Raw genomic sequence first — 11,971 nt, forward strand, 5'->3', positions numbered from 1 at the left:
GTGTCCAAAATCCCATTTCCTTATCATTAAGCCAGCAGAAATACTGTGTCCATCCAGCTGAGACATACAGAGTGTGACAGCCTATGAATCATCCGCAGAGCTTTATGCAGTTCAAACATACTGTGCCATACTGTAGCTTAGGTTTTACAGCTCTTTTTGCTTCCTCAGCTGCAACTCTTCCAAGAGCATTTGTTTTTTTTAATGAAGAATTGAGTACAGTGAACAAGCCAGACACGATAGGTCACTGAATGACAAAGATCTAAGATAACACCATTCTAGTGTTGTTCATTAAAGTTTGATTGTACACGAGTTAACCTTTACAAGAAATAGATTCATATATGATTACATATGCACACACACACTCAAACGTATGTGGTCTTTAGTTGATTCCGGTCTGAGGTAGTGATCTGGCAGGAATTCCTGGTGGCTCAGGCTGACCCACTTCAATGCAACTCTATCCCTAATGTGACCCATTGGAGAGCAAAAGGACACACACGCACAAGCATGGATGGATTCACACGTACAACTTAAAAGTGTCTGCCCGACCAATCCTGCAGGAATGAAAACTAGCCTCTTAAATGCTGCCAATGCGCCTTTTCTCTGAAGTCACTGCTATCTGACCTAGCTAAATTATCCAAGAGCCTCCACCAGAACTTGCTGTAAGCTACACAGTAATTCTTGACACCATACTTCAAGTAAAGCAAAAAATATAATGCAAGAAAAATACTTGGGAAAGCTTACTGGACAGAAAACAAACATGTTTTGCTCTTTACACACTGAGCAAAGTCTTTGTTACCCTTTGTTTCTTATACTGTGCACTCAAGCTGTCAGGACTTTGAAGTAAATTTGGCCAACATTTTTTTCTGTCTTTCTGAAAAACTGTTTGCTTTTTCACTTCTCAGAGGACGGCTAACTTTTTATTTCTCTGTGAACAGAACTAGCTGCTCCCATGAGTTGGAAACCTGTTTCTGTTTTGAACACACTTAGGTTAGAGTTAAGGTGATAAACAGGAAAAAGGGATATTTTGTTGGAGAACATTTTTGGATAAAAAATAGCTTTAGTTTTGTCCTGAAAACTGAATCTTCAGATGTTTACTGTCCACGTATGATCCTCTTGATGACCATAACAAATTAAGAATAATACTTTTCTTTCTATTTTATATAAATTTTGACTGACAAATGACAAATTGAGTGCCTTACATCAATATCAAATGCGCTGCAGCAAAAGTACCAACAATCATGGCAAAAACAGATGAAATTTCCCTATGAAATCCTACTCGGATCTCTGTCCTTGATGCATCCTAGCTTTGTTTTTTTGTTTTTTTTTAAACAAGAAATCTTTATCTTAGAAGCAAATACTACTTCAGGGTAAATACACATTTCCTTAAGTTTAATCTAAGACTTTTTAAGACCTTTTTAAAACCTTAGATATAAAAAATTAAGACCAATTTCTCTGCGTAAGTCCCAGCCATATGAACGAAGAAAAAATAAAATCCTTGCATTTCAGAACAATTATTTGTCAGTAACGGAGTAACACAATGAATTATGGTTCAAATTTCAGTAATTCATTTTCAGAAATATGCCTTCTTGACTGTTAATGAATTAAGCGTCCCCAGATTACAAATCCAACATACCCTGTAAGATGTGCATGTTAAATGTGTTTGTTTAGGGAAGTGACAGAATTAGCAAATAAAATATTGTGAGAAAAGAGATGTATATCCATTTTGTAGTGATGGGGAGACACTAAAAACAAAAGACACACGAAAATGATGCGATAAAGTGCTGCCTGGTTCACAGTTTAAGAGGCATCAGCCTGTAGCTGCTTTTGTATGACTGTTAAAGGGGCCATACTATGAAAAAACAACTTTTTGAGCTTTTAAGTGTTTTATACTATTCATTCTTCACTGTAAAGAACGCTAAAGCGGTATTTTGATCCGTGCATGTATGTCTGAGTAATCCTCTGTAATCCTCAGTGACAACCCCTCCAATACTCATTAAAACGAGCGGATCCGCACGTGCTGACGTCACAGAGTGAGACAGCCCCTTTCAGGAAGAGTCTGCTCTGACAGCACCACTCCCAGTCTAACACCAACATCCAATGTCTCCATCGAGCTAGCAGTGATCAGCAAAAATACTTTCATTTTAGATGCACAATGCCATACATCTTCCACTTGTGCCCCGTCTTCAATAAATTCCATGTCAAACAGGTGTTCGTTACTTTTGTTTAGACGCGGGGGCTCCTTTAGCCCCACCCCGGTCGGCACAGCCAACCACAAATACCACATACAGTATTTGTGTTGTGAACCAGTGTAGTGATGGCCGGGGCTACTAAAGGCAGATATATGGTATGTGCATCCATCTCTGAAAAAGTTTTGATTATTTTCGTGGGAGAAATGCAGCAGCAGACACGCTGCCAAAGGCTCTAAGATGACGTCATGAAATGGGCGGGACCCACACGCAACAGCAGGCGGAGCATCAGGAATCGAGGAAAAAACTCCCCAAAAATAACTCATATTTCATAGATAATTTGTTTTTTAGTGGGCCAAAGGTAATATACGTTCATATATATGGATATCGTACACTCTGAATGTCTTAAGAAAATCATGGTATGGCTCTTTTAAAGCAGCAAATATACGAGACACAGCCGTACATAGTACCTCTACCAGATCTTATATCGGTACAAAAGTACTGGTCTGAACCAGTTTTCTCTCAGCCCTGGTCACAACTAGCATCTCATCTCCCTGTACTTTGCGCTGTGTCGTAAGGCTGATGCAGGTGCTTCTTTTACCCCCTTGTTCTTCTTCGTCTTCTTTTTCTATCAGCGGTTGACATTCAGCATGTTGATACATAATGTGAGTTACTTGCATAATCGTGGCTGAAAATTAAACTTTATACCAGAAAAGTCATATGGAAAAAGTTTTAAACTGCACAATTTTAAAGACCCAAATATCCAAATTTAATACTTTTAAAGGGCTTTTTAAAGCCTTATTTCCAAATGTTCATGTTCAATGCTTTTAAGACTTTTTAAAACCCAGCGGGAACCATGTAAGATGTGGTTGCCAGAATTATCATATTTAGTTCAAGCTTATTTAGTGAAAAGTAATAAGCTGGAATTAGTTAAGAAAAATTAAAACATCTTGACTTCAAAAACAATAAAGCCAAGGAAGGCTAAGGCATCAGTTGCTTGTCAAATAGACTTTTTTTATTTTCCAAAGCAGACTGATAAGCAGCAGCAGCATTTTTGACAGGTGGAATAGCAGACATTTATCATAGCTAATTGCTTACAAAGTAACAACAACAAATTCTGGGGCTTCTTTAGGATACTATGAAGTGAAAATGTGTCTTGGGATAAGACAATAAACATGAACAATGAAAGGAGATAGCCAGACAGTCAGTGGTCATACTATTAATTTCTGGTTTATAGGTGACCCCTCTATACATGGCTCAACAGGTGGGATAAGAGTCAACACACAGCACATAGCTAATTAACATATCTGCTTATCATCAAAGCTAAATTTGACCCCATTATACATCCTGTAGGTGTAAATATACGGTTCACTCATCCAAGATTTAGTCAACAGTGTGTTTTCACAATGAATTATTGATAACATACATCTGTCAGCCATGAAGATACATCGGTGGAGTCGTTTTTCCTTTCACAACACGCCCTTAAACACACGTTCTATCTCTAGTTTCAGTCATGTACTGAGCCATTGCAACTTTTTTAGGTTGTATAAAACAAGTTTAGAATTAGATGTCAGTCTTAATCTAAAGCATGCACATACTGTATGTGGCATAGTCAAGCTTCACCAAGTCTTCTAGTCTTCAAAGTCTGCTATTATTTTAAATTTAAGTGAACAACAACAATTAAAGATGAAATGTGTGACTGGTTTTGCGGACAGGTTGGTTTATGTTCTTCTTGCGTGTCTCATTATAAGCAAGTGCGTGTGTGTTCGCGTGCGTGTCGGATCTGGACATAGCCTGGAAGCCGGAACAATGGCATTCCTGTGTTTGGAGGTCCAGGTGGCTGTGGAAACCCAATCCTAAACCAAGCCTCGCTGGCACACAAGAGTGCGGGGAACGCCGAATGCTGCTGCCTGCCTCCGGAGACACCGGCCAAAATAGAGCTATTGTTCCAAACCAGCAAGAAGCACTAAATTCAACGCAGTTATGTTGGCTGACATATGCAAATAAAAATACCAGTGGAGATGATGTTAACGACTTTCATCTTCAACTTCTATCCAATTGAAATAAGTAATCCAGGGAAAGTTCATGGGAATATACCTACAGTAAAAGCCATTTACAAAGTGCAATACGTTTCTCCAATAATATGATTGAAAAACTGATAAAATCATCATACCTATGACAAACCAGCCACTTTGACTGGTAAGTATCCTGATGGGTTTGAACACAGAACTTGAAGAAGAAAAAAGGGGTAAACACGTATGTCCACACATCAGCTCATTTGACCTAAACAGAAACTAGCACACGCAGCGCAGGAAGCAAACCAACTGATTCCACGGCCTTGAAATGAGGAACATGATTCATTTCCTCCAAACGTTGGACAGTCCTGCTTTAACTACAGTCTGAATGGCAGTCAGACAACTCAGAACACAAAGAAAGCAAGAGTTCAAAACCAGGCATTTTACATAAATTTCAACAGCTATTCCTCTGTACATTACCAACCCTTTTGGGGGAGGTTGGTCACTCTTTAATGATAGGAGCAAAGATCCAACTACCATACAGCAGCACAGTTTTACTGCATTACTGTACACTCCACACACACGTGGTGTATATTTAACAAATGCGCCATCATTTTTTTTTCTTTCAAGGAACATATCTGATTAATTTAAATTGCTTCCTGTCAATTACGAGGCTTCACCCCTCTGTCTGTAGCCATGACTCTTGCTGGATTAATAGTGAATCCATTTTCTTATCACTCCAGATAATTACAGTTTTGTTAATGCACGCTGACTGAGGCACAGTCATTCTCTCTTCTTATTCACTCAAGCAGACTCTCTGACATGGACACGAAAGTCAAGACACGACTGTTTCTAAAGACTCGTACAAATGTAGCTCTTTCAGATAGGATTCAAGTCATCTATGCATGTTTACTACTAATGTTCTTCTTTTTTGTAAGTATTTCTTAAAGGGTAATGTATTTTAAAAAATAAATTGAAGAAGTAACACAGATGTTTGACTCATCTTGACATGCTCCAATGCAACTATGAGGGGGGAAATGAGAAAATAAGGAAGAGGGCCGACTTTTATCATGATTATTCTTCTACATACTTTTTTGCATTGTTTCTAGATAGCTGCTACTCATTTGAATTCACATCACAAGTATTCATTCATTTGAGGCTAGGCAAAAGTGGTTAAAATGCGGGTGCAGTTAACCCGGAGGTAGCTCATTCACTGCAAAACAGCAGTCAAGGTTGAACGCTTACGATGAAAAGCCAATACGGAAAATAAATACGGAGTTGTTGAAAAGAGGCTACTTTCTGTTTCAGTCAATTCAAAGCAACGCTGCGGTAAACTAATAAATAAATAAAAGCAGGTAGTAGCATATATACACGGTGGTGAAGTGACAGTCGGTGTATCAAAAGGCGAGTCGCATCACGTTCCCGTTGCTTGGCTGCTTCTGTCAACAAGAATCCCTGCCATAGCGCCCAGCCTGCTGCTACGAACCGTTAGGGCTTCACTTTGGCCAGAGGCGAACCAGCGGTTCACTCCGAGAATGGCAGAGGAACAACCGTGCCGTGTTTTCGTGTGTAGTTTTCCTTTTCCAACTCACCTTTTAAAGTGACGGAGTCGCCTCGAACGGTCACCGGGGCGCCAAGGACCGCAGGCTAGCAGCGAAGCGGAAAACTGACGGTTCAAAGTACCACAGCTAAGTTAGCAGAGTAGCTAGCTTAACGAGCTAACGATGGGGGAAGAGCGGCTCCCTCTGTGCTGTCGAGATAAAACAGTTACCTAAAAAATGAAAAATAAAAAAGGACTATTCTGGCTATTAATGGAGCCCCAAGAAAAAGCCCTTTTGTGGAGAAAAACGGTGTCGGTAGTTTATACATCCATTTGGAGAGCACCGAAATGAGGCTGCTGGGAAATTCGGCGGGGATACTAATGCGGCGCGAGCCGTCTCTGCGGGCGGACGTGCTGCCTCTGCCGCTGTCTGTCTGCCTGAGACAGTGGAGCCTGCCTGCCTCTGCTGCTGCTGCTGATGTGCGGAGCGAGCACAGGCTGCATCTCTGCTCATCCCTCCCTCGACCAACTCAACCCGGAAGACATTCCACGGCTGACCTCATCTTCTCTTACAGCCCGGTAATTAATAAATCATGGATCCGAGAGGCACAGGAAGCAAACAATCAAATCTGACTTAGCGTGTGAGCAGAGGCTTTACGAGATGTTAGTGAAGGAGCTGGAGCTTTTTAACGGACTTAAGAAGTACAATCACAGGCCATAAAACACCAGTCCTGCCCAAAGCAACTGAGTAACTAAAGAACTGTCCAATAAATCAGAGTATTATCATCACAGTCCTTTAGAGCTACTCCTCAGTATTCATAGTGTTTTTATTTATACATACATATATACAGGGGCGGAGCTACAGGGGGACAAGCCTCCCCATCAAAATGCTTTGCATCCCACTTCCCCCCCAACTTTTGACTCAATATTAGTATTATAATTGACAAAGATTAAGAGACGAACATTACAAGTGCCTTCAAAAATTGCAAAAATAATAAAACAAGCAATATTTTTTGAGAAAGTGACTATTCACATGCAATTTTCTACATACGTCTGAACTTCTTACTTGGCCGGAGGAAGTGTTAGGGTTTAACAACCAAAAGGGCTCCTGCGGCTGTGTCTGCAGCTCACCCCTCCTCCAGAGAATGGGTCAAATGCAATGAGTAAATTTCACACACCTAGGTGCATGAAAATGAAGAGGATTTTAACTTTAAGTTTAACTTTAAATACAACAAAATCCAGCCTTGGTCACACTTAAGCCTAGTGCTCTCTTATGGGGTCCAGATGACCCCGCCCTTATATTGAGGTGTGATCCCTCCCATGACAAAGGTGGACAGGATTTTATGTCTACCACGGACACCAGTGAAGATAAAAAATCCTTGGAAAAAAAAGTACAGAGTTACTCTGAACTTTTTGTGGGGTCCAGATGACCCCACTGTTAATGTAAACATGCCTGGGATAGCACTTGGGTTACAATATGAGTGGGTAATGTGCATCTTGACTGAACGTATTACATGAAGCCAGCATGAATTTTTATCAATTTCCATCATGTAAATTTTCTTGCTCCACCACTATATATATGTAACTCAGTTCCACAAACTTTATTGTTTCCATGCATTTTTACAGTAATTTACTAAGCAAAAATTCTGTCAAAATTGCACAGAAAGCTATTTACAATTGAACAAATAAGATACAAATACGTAGTTTGAGAATTAAACTCATCCTGCCTATTGCGATGATAACTTTACAAGGATTTTTCTTTTTTGTATCTGTATTTAAAAACAAAAAATCAGCTTCAGAAAATCAGTGTATTATGAATAAATATTTATGCCTTTCACAACCTCTGAAACACTGATTGCAATTATTTAGATGCTGTGTGTGCATGCATGATCTTTTCAAAATAGGCTTTTGCAAAGAAATCAAAAATGAGGTTTTGATTGAAACACATTTACATTTCTGTTCATTTTACAAACAAATCATCAATCCAATAAGGCTTGGCTAAAACTTTTATAATGACTAAAGTTTAACAGAAGAAAACAGATAAAACATTATTTTTGACATAAATCCTTGCAGACTGATTACAACTATTCCATTTTATATATTTTTTAAATATAATCCAGATGCAAAATGAATATGAAAAAAAGTATTTGAACATTTCATTGTTGATTCAGTTTTTACTAAATTTTTATTTGAAACGGTTTTTTGGAAAACTTTTAAATGCTTTTATTTTTTAAGGATAAATCATTTAACTGCGCTGTTTGAATGCTTCTTCTTTGATTGTGAAGCATTTGTGTTTTATTTTTAAGATGCTGATGTAACATATTGCTCAGGCTTTTAAAGGAAAAAAAAGATTCATATTTCTTGATGGGCGTTCAGGTCAATAATGGCACTGCTTGTGTTTTATATTGACTGAAGCTGCTTCATGAGGTGCTTTAACCGTGGTTTTATCTGCACCAAAAGAAGAGTAATGCACTTTCATGTGGGCTGGTTTGTTTCTATGCTTTTATGGAGTTTTTTTTTCTGTTTGAATATGTACAATCAAGCCTCAGTGCACTTGGGAAGCCAGAGCAGAAATACTGTTAAATCTAAGGGGCAATAACTTCCACAGGCAAACAAATCATCAATCCAATAAGAAGTCAGACCTGGCATAAGGAGTGTTGGTTATTGCTGAGGATAAAAGCCAGCCTGAAAAAAAAGAAGGTATAAAGAAGATGAGAAAAAAAGCAAATTGCCTCCTCTTTTCTGCAATAAAGAAAGTAGAGCTGTTTATGGCAAATGGTGAAACCTCTGTTACAAGAAAGCTATAAACAAGATGTCAACAGTATTGCTCACTGTTACCTGTTCTATCCAGGGACTGCTTAGACGCCTTGACTGGAGGCACAACTTTTTTTTTTTTTTTTTTTTAATTTACGATCAGAATCAGACACGCTTGGGAATGCTCCCCCTTAGGTGATGCCAGGCAGTAACTTGCCACCTGACTCAGACTTCATTTTATTCCACTGTTACCAATTTAGCGGATCATTCACTGGGGTGTTGTATTTTGTTCTTGATTGGCAATGCAGTCCCTGGTGCAATTTTCGCGGAAAATTTATGACCACAAATGTATGATGTTGAAGTTAAGGTACTGGCCCCCTTCATAGTGTTGAACATGCAAATTGTTTGTGTCAGCATCACTGCCAAACTCCTGTTGGACTTGATGAAGTCGTCGAGGAGCTGTTTTTCATTTTTACAACCGTGCCCGCACAGACGCAAAACCCTCTGCTTCGACTGGATGAGATGTGGGTAAAAGTATGTCGGCGCTTCCAGGTCAGGCCTCTAAATGTATTCAGGAAGAATGAGTCACAACAGCAAAAAGGTAAACATGATAAACATGACCTATTTTCATTCTGACAAGTATGCAATATGTTAGTCAAATTTATGGAAAAAAGTTGCAGTTTTTACTTCAGTTTGATCTATTTCTGGTTAGAATTTAGAGGCTTAGAATATTTCATATTTTAATCTTAATATTAGTTTGATTCAAGTAGTTAAGTTCTAACAATCACCACATTTATAACATCAAAAAGTAAAGTAGACCACAAAAAATATCAATAACTGAGTGTATATTGTTGCTGTAAAGCTAGAAGCTATACTGTCCTTTAACACAAACAAGACTGAACTTTTAAATTAAGATGAAGTGAAAAAACCTCGCTGAGTCATCTTTTAATAACTGACACTAAAGAGAATTGCATTGCTGTGAACTCAGCAAACATATGCCTTTTATTCCAAATCCTGCATCCCAGAGATCTCCACATGTGTTCATTCAAATGAATGCTCCGTCTGAAACATGTGCGGACAGTCTTTACACACATGCCCGCTCACAAAGAGAGCTATCCATTCACATTACAGACATCGACAAGTATCCAGCACCAGTCAATGGCCTGCTGACACGGATCAATATGCCCTGCTCCAGGCTGAGGCTTACATGATTACCACTGAAGCCTACCGCAGAGCAATCCAGCATCTGGCTTTTATACTGAAACATCCCTGCAGCATGCACGCTTGTGTGAATTTTAAATTTGAGTCTCAATAAATAAAAAAAGTAAAAAACAGCCACAGAGGGTCTTCTGTGGCAACTAAAGATGATCACAGAGAACAAAACAACACAACATCACTCATTTGTACTTTAATATTTCAATACATATAATTATAATGCTCGAAACAAAAGATCAAACAGTTAAATAATCTCACCGTCACAGTTCATATTTCATTATTTTAACCATAAAACATTCATTTCATATTGTAGTTCAGTGCAAGTCAGGACTTAGAACATAATTTATTTATAAAAGTCGCAGCAGTGTGGAGGAAAAATGAACACAGCATTTAGAGAATCCTTTAACTGAATCAGCATTTCCTGTGAGAGAACATTGCCCTCAAGGAGAGCAGAATCACACTGATGCTTCTCACAAAAAGCTTTACTTATGCAGCTCATAAAGTTTTATTCAGCAGCTGCAGGAGTGCTCAATGTAGGTGAAAATAAAAAAAAAAACACCACGGCATGTGAGCTAAACTGAAAGGTTCGTCCCAAAGACTCAAAATTCTCCATCAATGGATTTGGTAATTAATTCAAATGTGGAAAAACAACATAAGTCAAAGGCAGTGCCTGTGGACAAATATTGACTAAAACATTAATTTATTGTCAATGTCTTTGTAAGTTCTCAAAGGTGTTAGTTCTTTCCCTTTCCCATCTATTATTTACCACACAAGCGCAAAAACAAGTACTATCACCTACTACTGTACACCACTGTCTAAAAAAACTGACATTTTATTAATTTATCTTGTTCATTAAATTTGCTGGAACAGGAAATTACACAAACATTTTTTAACATTTCACAGAAGGAAGAAAAAAACATACTGCACTTCATTGGCACATTCACTGTATTTCTGTTTGAAAATAAAGACCGAAAAACTGATGATTAGTTTGTAATATTTCATTACTTATAAGGAATGTAGTTCAGAATTAATATTTGTGTTTGTATTCAGAAAAACATTGTTTAATGAGGCAACAGAAAAATATCAAAGACCTCGGAGAGAAAAGCTTGTAAAGACTGCTTGTTAATGAATAACTTTTATTTATGGAAACCTTTTTAGCTTCCTCTGAGAATACATTTGTAAAAATAAAAATCTTTTGTAATTGTGACAAAACTGTCTACAATTTAAAAGAGAAACAAGAGATCAATTTTCTGAAGATAACTAAGAAAAAAATGGAGTTATCATGATTTATACCCAACCAAAAAATAGAAATACAATAGTAAAGTGACATACTGTTGTCCACTCACCCACAGATTTTACTCTCCCCATCACTTCCTTCAGCTCCTCTGGAGGAATCCAGATGTTTCCATGCCAGTCGAGGGCTGTGGTCTCTCCAGTGTGTCCTGGGTCTTCCCTGGGGTCATTCTGGTGGGAAATGCTGCAAACACTTCTCAAGGAAGGGGGCAAGGATACAGAGATAAAAAAAAAAAAAAAAAATTAGGCTTGACCAAAGAATAAAGTAATTTGAAATATGGTATATAAACAAAATCAAAATATCATATACTTCTCTCAAAATTACTTTCTAAGAGATAAAACAAATAATCTATTGCTTTCACTTCCTTTTTAAAAATAAATTCAGAAGAGTAAACAGTTCATAATTGACAGATTGATCGGTTTATTAATTCAATCTTCTTACTTTTATGGAGTAGAAACTTACATCAGGTATGATTATTCAGAGGATTGTAAACTGTTTTATTGGCAATAATGAACAGCAGTCTAAAAGGAGAGCACATTCATTATTTAAAATTACTGACCCACACTTGGGTCATAACATGAGTCTAACTAAAATGCTGTAGTTTTCCATTAGTGAGTAATTCACACTTTCACCAAAACTATTAACAGTCATTTTCCTGTTAAAGTAGTAGGTTGTTCATTTATCTGTTTGTTTGTTTATTTATTAAATCTACTGAAACACTTGTGTGTTTAGATAATATATGTAAAGCTTTCAGGGTTTTTTTAATTAAGTTTTTTATTTTATTTTTTTTTTACCCATGAAAAACAATGCATGTGTTTCTGAGTTGATGAGATCAACTATATTGGTTTTAAGGAATGGCATAGCGCCATTTTACACAAATAAATCAAGCATGTCACACTGATTTAGTTCAGTTTTTGCTGTGTTGTTTACATGAACAGACAGATAAATACATTTTCATGCACGTTTT

At 37.7% G+C, this 11,971-nt stretch overlaps 1 protein-coding gene across 1 annotated transcript in view; it reads right to left on the bottom strand.

Annotated features, from left to right (window-relative positions):
- The window catches only part of galnt1 (UDP-N-acetyl-alpha-D-galactosamine:polypeptide N-acetylgalactosaminyltransferase 1), a 40,656-nt gene extending 34,302 nt beyond the window's left edge, over positions 1-6,354 (bottom strand). The window contains exon 1 of the mRNA XM_024267195.2: positions 5,794-6,354. The gene's annotated coding sequence lies outside the window, so the exon portion shown is untranslated. The remainder of the gene's footprint in view (positions 1-5,793) is intronic.
- Positions 6,355-11,971: the final 5,617 nt, after the last annotated feature.

The sequence above is a fragment of the Oryzias melastigma genome, linkage group LG16 (assembly GCF_002922805.2).
Source record: "Oryzias melastigma strain HK-1 linkage group LG16, ASM292280v2, whole genome shotgun sequence".
NCBI lineage: Eukaryota > Metazoa > Chordata > Actinopteri > Beloniformes > Adrianichthyidae > Oryzias > Oryzias melastigma.